The sequence below is a fragment of the Saccopteryx bilineata genome, chromosome 6 (assembly GCF_036850765.1).
Source record: "Saccopteryx bilineata isolate mSacBil1 chromosome 6, mSacBil1_pri_phased_curated, whole genome shotgun sequence".
Classification (NCBI taxonomy): Eukaryota; Metazoa; Chordata; class Mammalia; order Chiroptera; family Emballonuridae; genus Saccopteryx; species Saccopteryx bilineata.
This window is the reverse complement of record NC_089495.1, coordinates 132,778,079-132,788,639: the sequence shown is the minus strand read 5'-3', so window position 1 is coordinate 132,788,639 and position 10,561 is coordinate 132,778,079. Positions and strand designations below refer to the sequence as shown.

Here is a 10,561-nt window from a genome sequence, read left to right as displayed (position 1 = left end):
CACTATATATTAAACAAAGCAGCAGAAAATAGGACTATCAACAACCACAACAGAGATCTTCGAGGGAAGAATAAAAAACCCGAATATTCAGGCAAGACATAGTTAAGTGGCCCTTGTGTAAATGAGATCAGTTTACTTGCTACTTGGAAGAAAGACCCTAGGCTCGTCCACAGTGACATAGATGGGGCCAAAAGCCCTGGGCAATTTTAGCCTTCAGCGGCAAATCCCAGCAGGCTGGGCAAGGTTAGGTCACAGGTGGCTGGAGCAGGGCTGGAAGAGACTGAACCCTCCCTTAGAGGAGTGAGGGGGAAGCTTACCTTCCAGTGTCCCTGTTTCCTCACAGCAAAGGTATGTAAGTCTGGCAGGCTTTAGCTCAATGACCTTCCTTTCCATTATTGAAACAGGGCTCAGATGGAGTCCTATGAGGCCCCGTTGGGGCGCTGGAGCCTTTGAGGGTATATGCCAAGAGCTAGTATTTTACCTGATCTCTTTTGGGCTTTTTCTGCCTCTTAGTCATTATAGACCTTAAAAGCCATGCTCAGAAGGTCTCACTGAGGGGTTTGAAAATCTGCCTATATAAACCTTTTCTGTATATCTGGAGCTATTTGGAAAAAGACAAAACAGTGTTATTAGCTGAATCAAATAAAAGAGGTAGAAGTTTGCAGGAGAAAAAGATTTGGCATCTCCTGTTCATCAACATTCAAAAGAAATTTTTTTAAAAGTAAAAAGCATGATAAGGTAGACCCATAGAAGTTCCAGGATATGACTCCCCCTTTTATATTTTTTAAAATTGACCTTAAATATTTGCTGGGTACACTTTAATAATACCTTGACTTTAAAGATTGTTAAGAAATACCCGTAATGTGAAAGGTTTGACAAAATATAGTAAATGCTTTTGCTACATATGCAGGAGCATTGTCAGTTTTAATCACATCAAGAAGTCCAATAATAGAAAATGCATAGACAATGAGTTATAACATGCTTAGCAGCCTCTCCTGTTCTAGCAGAGGCTACTATAAATCCAGAATAAGTATCCACTGTAACGTGGACAATGGACTGTTTGCCAAATGAAGGTACACGAGTAACTTCTATTTGCCAAAGTTGTATTGGTAGGAGTCCTCGAGGGTTAACTCCAAATGAAGGGACAGATTGTAGTATAGGACACCTTGGACAGGATTTAACAATCTGCCGTGCTGCTTCCCGAGAATATTGAAACTGTTTACGTAGGGCTGCAGCGTTCTGGTGATGAATACTATGAGACTGAATTGGTTGATCTGTCATGGTTGCTCCAATAATTTTCTTTTGGGTAGCTTGATCAACAAGGGCATTCCCTTGTGCTAAAGCTCCAGGGAGCATAGAGTGAGCTTGAATATGTCCTATAAAACATGGAACTCTGTTGACGTACAAGTCTTTGAAGAAGGAGAAACTGCTGAAATATTAATAGTTCCTCATCAGCAGTTGTCCCTAAGATAGCAGTCTCTATAGTGGAAACAACCATAAGTAAATATGCTGTCTATATACAGATTAAAGGGGGAACATGGCAAATGCTGAAAAGCTATGATAATGGCATGTAATTCTAGTCTTTGAGCTGATTTTAAGGTGACTGTTTCAGTATAAAGTTGTCCATTGATTATAAAGCCTTCTATTCCCATTAGTAAAGACAGTAGGTGCTTCAGGAATGGACTCATTAACAATTGTTTTAGGAAATACAAATGTAGTAATTAATGAAAATTGAACTATTTTATCAGCTGGGTAGTGAGAATCAATTTGGCCTGTAAAATTTGCAAAAGCAATTTGCCATTTAGTGGAAGTTTCCTGGAACCATTGTTGTTGATCCTTTGAAAAAAGAAACAACAATAATTTGAGGCTCAAAACCTATAAGCTGTAAGGATCGCCAATGCCCCTTGATAATCAAGGAGGCAACAAGATCAAAATACGGAGATAAAACTTTTTTAGAAGTAATAGCTAAATGAATCCATTCAATAGGACCTGAAGCTTGCCACAATAGTCCCGTTGAAGTGTAACTGGAGGGACAAATTAGTAAGGCAATTGATTCTTCAGGATTTATGCATTTTAGTTGGGTTGTTGCAAGGCTTTTTCTACAAGCTTTAAAGCTTGCTGTCCCACAGCTGTAAGTAGCCGAGGAGAAGCTGGTTCAGCCGAGACTTTAAGAATATCAAAAAGTGGCTTCAGTTCCCCGGTAGTTAATTTCAAAGAAGGTCTAAGTCAATTAATATCTCCTAATAATTTCTGGAAATCATTTAAAGTTTGCAAATGATCTGTCTTGATTTCTAATTTTTTGTGGACAAATTTGTTGTCCCTCAATAATTTGTCATAAATAAGAAAAAGGTAAAGATTGCTGTACCTTTTCAGGAGCTATATAAAGTTCTGATTCTTTCAGAGAATATTCTAGTTGTTGCAAAATGGTCAACACAGTGTCTTTATCTGGATGAGCAATAAGGATATTATCCATATACTGAATTATGTATGCCTTAGGGTTCTGCCTTCGTACTGGAGAGATAGCTTGAGCAACATATTTTTGGCACAAGGTGGGACTGTTAGCCATACCTTGAGGCAAAATCCTCCACTGGTATTGCTCCATGGGAGCCTGAAAATTAAGTGAAGGAACACTGAATGCAAAACGCTTGCAATCATGAGCGCTGAAAGGAATAAATAGTAAAAAAGCAATCCTTCAAATCAATAATTACAAGGTGATAATTCCATGGGATGGCAGTAGAAGAAGGAAGTCCAAGCCGGAGAGGACCCATAATTTCCATAGCCTTATTTATTGCTCTCAAATCTTGTAATAGCCTCCAGTTTCCTGATTTCTTTTTAATGACAAATATAGTCGTATTCCATAGGCTATTAGATGGTTCAATGTGCCCAAGCTATACCTGCTCTTGTACCAATTGAGCAGCTGCCCTAAGTTTCTCCTGAGAAAGGGGCCATTGGTATACCCATACAGGATTATCTGATTTCTAAGTAATTGGGTCTGTACAATGCATTATTGGGGTAGCAGGAGCTACCAAGGCCCCTCTGCTAAATTTTGATATCCTAATCCACACCTGCTGGTATTGGGTGCCACTTATATGGGGGCTAGAATTCCCTGCTGTTCTTTCCTTAGTCCCTCAGTGGGCAAAAATCCCTGATCAACCATTTGAGTGCTGACTAAACTATTAGGACTGACAAGCAACGCTCCCATATTTTTCAAAACACCTCTACCCCACAAATTAACTGTCAATCCAGGGAGCACATAAGGCTGAAAAAATCCAGAATGACCTTCTTTATCTTCCCATTGTAAAAAATTAGAACTTTGTTGAGGGGATTTACTCTTCCCTAACCTTATAATTCTGTGGCTGCTGCATGAGTGGGTCAGGAAGGAGGCCAATGTAGCTTAGCAATAACAGATATATCAGCTCCAGTATCTAAAAGCCCTTTAAAAATTTATGCCCTTTAATTGTTAGTTCCATTTCAGGGTGTTCCTGACCTATTTTTTGAAAACAATTGGCAAAATCAGTGGAGCCAAATCACCAATTTCCTTGAGGCCCCTTTTGCAGGATGTGGCCTGAGAAGCAGAATTACCATCCTTATACTATTCTTCTAACTGCCTGAATTAGCCGTGAGACAAATTCTTGAAATGACTTATTAGAGCCCTGCTTAATTTTGCTCAATTCCTTTGTTTTGCCTGAGTATAACCTTACACATAAACAAGACAATTTATGCACAAAAAACACAAGTGTAACATATAACTTTGATTAATCCTAATACTTAAATTGCTATTTGGCTCCTAACTCTGAACACACCTCACAATGCACTAACCAAACCAGTAAGTCTTAAGGTTCAACATTCTATTCTATTTAAATTTAAATGAGTGCTCCTTATAAGTTCTAAAAACTCTTTATTTTTTCTAAATATTAGAGCCAGCATTTCTCATTTTTGCATGCAAAGAAAAAGAACTTAATTCAGGCCTTAAAAACAGACACATTTTAGACAACATTAAACAAAGACTAAACAGAAACAAGAATTAGACAAACCAGAGAGAAACCCAGGATTTCCGAGCACAACCAGATTAGACAGATGCGTGCCTGATTTTAGTCAGGGCATTTTCTGACAGAGGGACTGAAGGATGTGACTAAACAAAATCTCCCCAAGAAAATTGCTCTTGGCAGCTGCTGGAATATTTTCTATAGTCAGATCCAACACAGGTCCCCTGCCTCAATTTCCAGGCAAAGAATAAGAAAGAAACAAAATGATAGTTCAGAAGATTGTAGTTAAAACATTAAAGAAAGTCAGACCATAACAGGAAAAGCTGTAACTTTCCTAATTCCTGAGTCTCCTATCCATTCTCAAATTCTATATTTGCTGTAACCGGTGGCTCAGGTTGACTATGCTGAGATATTTCTCCTACCTCAATGGCCCCTTCATGAAAGTCCAACTTCCACAGCAAATAATTACCCCAGGAGAGACAAGCACAAGCAATCGCCTTCCAGTCATTTGGAAGAAGAGCCTTTGCACTGATAGTATCTAATAAACCAAATGAAAAAGGGGCAGTAGGCCCATACTGAACACAAGCAAGTTTAAGATCTTTCAGAGTTCTAAAAGGTACAGGTTCATGTTTTCGCACTAGTCTCCTTGTATCATCCTGTCTTTCTACAACAGGAAAACGGGTAAGGCCATTTATTGTTTCCCTTACATTTTGAGCCTGGTCTATAGATTGTTGGAGAGGGGATTTCCCATATTTTGAGCTATAGACTCCGGAATCAGCCCAATAAGGGAACGGAAGAACAGAGAGTTGAACGTAGGAAGGAGCTGAGGGCAGCAGAGGCCCCGTGGCTAAGGCAGCCATAGCCGCGGATATTTTATCTCCCGAGTCATCCTCAGCCTCCAAGTTATCCTCATATTCACATCCCTCTCTTTCTGGCTCACCCTGATACTCTTCAGACAACGATTTGTCTTCATACAGAAACATTTCTACAAAAAGGTCCCTTCTTTTTTACCCTATCTGTTCTATAATCTTTTACTCCCACTTATACTTTCCCCCAAAACTTTCTTTACTCACTGTGCACACTTCACTTTGGGGAGTTCTGTCACCTGCCTTCAGTTTTAGTTTCCTCATACTCATACTCAAGTCTTCTGTTCGGGTGCTACTTGCCGCGGACCAGCACGGCTCCTAATAACAGTGTGGAATTAAGGAAACACATTTATTAAGAAAAAATGGGACCGGGAGGACTCTTCAAATGCTGATGGCAATATCCGAGTGCCCCATAGCCCCAGTTTGCTTTATTATATAGCCATATGCAAATCAAGGAAGTCCTTGTTACAAAGTTACACATCTAAGGCTAAAGCAAGAACTCTCCCAAGGCATAAACAGGATGCATTAGTGAAATCAACCAACATCTGAACAAATAAAGAGTAAGAGGAAGGGCATGTAAATTGCTTCCAGCAAGTTAAGGAAGCAAGTGAAGTGGGTGCAAATACTCAGCATCATAGCCAATATGGAGATGGAGGGGGGAGAATGTAGCCTTTTGCTAAGCCTCGAATCTACAAAGGATTTTGCCATTACGGTCCACAACATTCCCCTCCTCAGATACCCTCTTCAGAGCCCCTTTCTAGACCCCCAGGCATTCAGGGCTGTTGGTGGACAGGAAGTTCTGTTTCTATGCTCCTAATGAAAGGGCTGGTTATAAACATAAAATAGTCCATTAATGACACGGGCTGATGCGTGAGCAACAGGGCAAGTGGTAGGACTGGAGTGCTGGTGTGTACGCACACATGTCTGCGTGTGTCTGTGTGTCTGTGTTCCTGCACATGTCTGGGCTGGAGAAGTGGGCTGGGTCAGGCATGAAAGGTCTGGCAACTCCTGCTATGTTTGTGTTTGTTCTGGGAGCACTGGGAACCTGTGAAGGGATTTAAGTGGAGAAGTGGATAAGAGTGGGGTGGGGAGAAGTGACTTAAATTGGTCTGCGTTTGGAGAAGATCACCCTGCTGCTTGCAGGACTGACCCAGGCCGGTCAGAATCAACAGGCAGACCAAAGGAGGTTGCATCAGACCCTGATTCCCCAGCTGGGAAAAAACTGTTGGTTGGGGTTTGCCTGATGGTTCTTTAAAAATAATAGCACGAATGATCTATTAAGAGTAATATAATATACAATTTATTTTTATTTACTTTTTTTATATTTTATTTATTCATTTTTAGAGAGGAGAGAGAGACAGAGAGAAAGAAGGGGGGAGGAGCTGGAAGCATCAACTCCCATATGTGCCTTGACCAGGTAAGCCCAAGGTTTCGAACCGGCGACCTCAGCATTTCCAGGTCGACGCTTTATCCACTGCGCCACCACAGGTCAGGCCTGTAATATACAATTTAAAGTGTGGCCTTTAACTCAGTGTCTTATTCCGTTCAAGCTGCTGTAACTGTGAGGTCAGTTGGCAATGGGGGAATGTCACGTGAGGAATTAGACCTGAAACCGCCCACACCCATGCATGCCAAAAGAAACTTCCCAGGAGCCCTTTGAAAAAGAATGACTGTCAGCCAATGAAATTTCACCACATCATATCAACTCACCTTCACCATACCAACCCTATAAATTACCCCCAAACAGGGGAGGTGGTGCGACTTCTCTTGCCCCCATCTCGCAGACCAGAGAACCTCGTCCAGGAAGCGCTCTACTAAATAAAGCTTTTGCTGTTCCACACTTCATGGCTACGCCCTTCTTTCTCAGCAGGGAAAATACCTTACATTTGGTGCTGAAACCCAGGAGGAGCTTGAAGCCCGCTGGGGCCGCTCCTCTCCCCTTCCCTTCTGAGGAAGAACTAGGACCTCCGACCTCCCACACATTTCGGCACATCGTGGGGTAAGTACCCTGCCTCCAGCCTCCCTCAGTTCTTTCCACTGATACTCCCTTTCTGTAATCACAGCTGCATTAGGGACCTCTAATCTGTTACAAGTGTGTGTGTGCCTGTGGAGACGTCCTGGACACTCCCACTCTACCTAACCGTCCAGTGGCCAGAGCTTGAGTTGCAGGACACCAATTCTCATCTCTGATCACTCGGAGGGCTGAGTGTGGCCATAGAGGCTCAGGAATCTAAACCTGACTCAAAAACACTCCTGGAGTGCTTTATCCAGAATCTCTCCTTCACTAAAGAAGAAAAAACTGATCTTCTTCTTTACCATGGCTGGGCCACAATACCCACTAGATAATCAAACCAGGTGGCCTCCTGAAGGGACTTTCGATTTTAACACCCTCATCAATTTATTGCCAAAGAACTGGGAAATGGTTGGAGATCCCTTAGATTCAGGGCTTCTGGCATTTGTGCTCCCATGTTCTGTGCTACTTGTTTTATGGTGCAGGCCCTTTGGCCAGAGAAACCTCAACTAAACCCTCCACTACTGATCTTTCCTCCTTTGCCGACCCCCAACTCTCTCTCCCTCCTACCAGACCCCCGGGGGCGCCCCGCTCTTGGGAATCCTCTCTGGTTCCTCTGCGGACCTCTTCTGCTCAGGTCTCTTTCCTCCAGGAAACCCCCCTCCCCTGCTGGCCAGGAGCCTCTCCCTTCTTTGCTGTGTTCTTAAGCCCCTCCCCCATCAGGCCCTCCTCCACCAGCCATTGGCCCTTCCCCAGGTTTGCAGGGCTCCTGACCCCATGGCCCAACCCCAGTCTTCTTGCAGGAAGGCCTGGCCCTGTCCTGCCTCTGGCTCCGGTGTTTCCGGCTGGATCTGGGTGCCGGGCTCTCCAAGAGCTCTCCCCCTTTTTATTCTAAACCCCCAAACCCCTATCCAAGACCTGGTGAACATGGCATTTAAGGTTTTTAATGGTTGGGAGGAAAAGGCCAAAACCAGACTCTTGTGGCAGCCCTGAGGCTGGCAGAGCAACAGGGGCAAGGCATAGGAGGTGCCTGACCCAAGTCCTGGCCGCAGAGAGGAACCCCACCAGGAGCTTGCTTTATTTTTTTTTTTTTTTTTTTTTTTTTTTTTTTGGGGCCTTCCGGCAAACGCCGGAAGACCTACTAGACAAATTCAAAAAGAGCTGTAAGCACTAGGAGCTTGCTTTAAATGTGGCAGGGAGGGTCACTGGGCCTGACAGTGCCCCTGCCCACGGCTGGCCACTAAGCCCTGCCCTGATTGCAAGCAGCCCAGCCAGTGGGGAACGATTGCCCCTTTTGGGCAACAGGCTCTTCCTCGGAGCCTCCATGCGGAGGACAAGCCACCCAAATGGGAGGCCAAGCCAGCCAGGCAGGCCCATCATTAGAACTCCTCGAACTCATGGACAGTTGATGCGGCCCAGACTTGAAGACCCCCATCGCCCTTGTCGAGCCCAGGATAATACTACAGGAGCGGGTAAGTCCACCTCATTTCTTGTGGACATAGGGGCTACCTTCTCTGTTTTTCCTTCACACTCTGGACCTCTAGTTCTCTCACAGGTCTCGGTTATGGGAGTGGATGGGATCCCTTCTTTTCTCCTTTGCACACCACTCCTGACATGCGGTTTGGGCGGAATCCCCTTTTTCACATTCCTTCAGATTCTTTCTTTCCTTGATCTAATAGGCTTCTTTTGACACTGAATTCCCAATTTTGTTCTTTTAGCCAAACCCCCTTCCTCTTGCCACCTACCTCCCCTTTCTGTCTTTACTCCGCCATCTTCTCAGGGAACACATGAACCAGACTCTTCCTCCCATAGGGGGTCCAGATGAAGCACACCCAGTGGTCTCCCTCCAGTCAGTAGACAGGATTCTTCTGAGGGAGCTCCAGCTTAGCTCCCTACAGCCCAGGTGGATGGGACCCCATACAGTAATATGGGGTCCTACTCCGACTGCAGCCAAGCTCCTAGGGCAAACACTTTGGTACCATGTCTCTCGCCTCAAGCTTGCCCCATGCAGGACTGCTGGCAGTCAGAACCACTGGGCCCTACCCGTCTCCAGCTCACCAAAAGGTTGGGCCCTGCAGATCCCCTATTGCTCCTGTCCTTCCTACTGGGAACCTACCACCAGAGTGAGGTAAAGCAGGGAGCAATGCTGTTCAATGAGACTGGCCTGAGGGAAGAAAACATCCATGTCCTCAACCATCTACAAGATAAACTGCACAAGGATCTCTCCTCCTACAACCCGCTTAACTCCTGGTGGCAGCCACCCATCCTCACCTGGGCTGCCCCTATCCTAAATCCTCTTCTAATTATCAGCATATTACTCATATTTGCTCCCCTTTTTTAGATTCTTACAGGGTCGCATCTGCGAGGTTTCTCGAGTCATGGTCAACCAGATGTTCCTACACCCATATACGTGACTTCCCTCAGAGCCACTACCTTCCGACCTCCCTTCCCCATGATGCCCCTAATCAGCAGGAAGTAGCGAGATGAATAGCAGCGCCCCTATCTAACATAAAAGGTTGGAATGTGAGGTCAGTTGGCAATAGGGGAAGGTCACGTGAGGAACCAGACCAGTGAACTTTGGCTGGAACCACCCATATCCATGCACGCCAAAAGAAACTTCTCAGGAGCCCTTTGAAAAAGAACGACTGTCTGTCAGCCAATGAAATTTCACCACATCATATCAACCCGACCACCCTACCAACGCTATAAATTACCCCCAAACGGGGGAGGCGGTGCGACTTCTCTGGCCCCCTTCTTGCAGACCAGAGAACCTCATCCAGGAAGTGCTCTATTAAATAAAGCTTTTGCTGTTCCACATTTCATGGCTGCGCCCTTTTTTCTTCCTTGGCGGGGAAAATACCTTACAGTAACAGACACCACAAACCGTGAGGCTTAAACAAAGGACATTCGTATATCACTGTCTGGAGGCTGAAGTTCGAGATCAAGACCCTAGCAGATTCTGTGTCTGGTGAGAACCATCATCCTACTTCATAGACTGTGTCTTCTTGCTGTGTCTTCCCCTGGTGGAAGGGGAGAGGGAGCTTTCTGGAGTCCCTTTAACACAGCACTAACCCCATTCATGGTGATTCCACTTCCATGACCTAGACCTAGTCAGCTTCCAAACTGTCCACCTCCTAACACCGTCACCTTGGGGATTAAGATTCAACATACGAATTTGGGGGGGGGGGCGCAAGTATTCAGCTCATGACATTGGGTTTACAAAGATTTTTGTTTTGTTTCAGTGCATCAATTTATTGATTCATAAAAATTTTTTTGTGATACAAAAATAATTCTGGCTCTGGCCAGTTGCTCAGTGGTAGAGCGTTAGCCTGGTGTGCAGGAGTCCTGGGTTCGATTCCCGGCCAGGGCACACAGGAGAGGCGCCCATCTGCTTCTCCACCCCTCCCCCTCTCCTTCCTCTCTGTCTCTCTCTTCCCCTCCCATAGCCAAAGCTCCACTGGAGCAAAGATGGCCCAGGTGCTGAGGATGGCTTCATAGCCTCCGCCTCAGGTGCTAGAATGGCTCTGGATGCAACAGAGCAGCACCCCAGATGGGCAGAGCATCGCCCCCTGGTGGGCATGCCGGGTGGATCCTGGCCGGGCACATGCGGGAGTCTGTCTGACTGCCTCCCTGTTTCCAACTTCAGAAAAATACAATAAAAAATAATAATAATTCTACTCGTCATAAAAAGTGGAAAT

At 44.9% G+C, this 10,561-nt stretch overlaps 1 non-coding gene across 1 annotated transcript; it reads right to left on the bottom strand.

The window, feature by feature from the left end:
• Positions 1-7,973: 7,973 nt before the first annotated feature.
• LOC136309782 (U7 small nuclear RNA) lies at positions 7,974-8,036 on the bottom strand. The gene has a single exon (XR_010726423.1). It is a non-coding gene; the product is annotated as a U7 small nuclear RNA (small nuclear RNA).
• Positions 8,037-10,561: the final 2,525 nt, after the last annotated feature.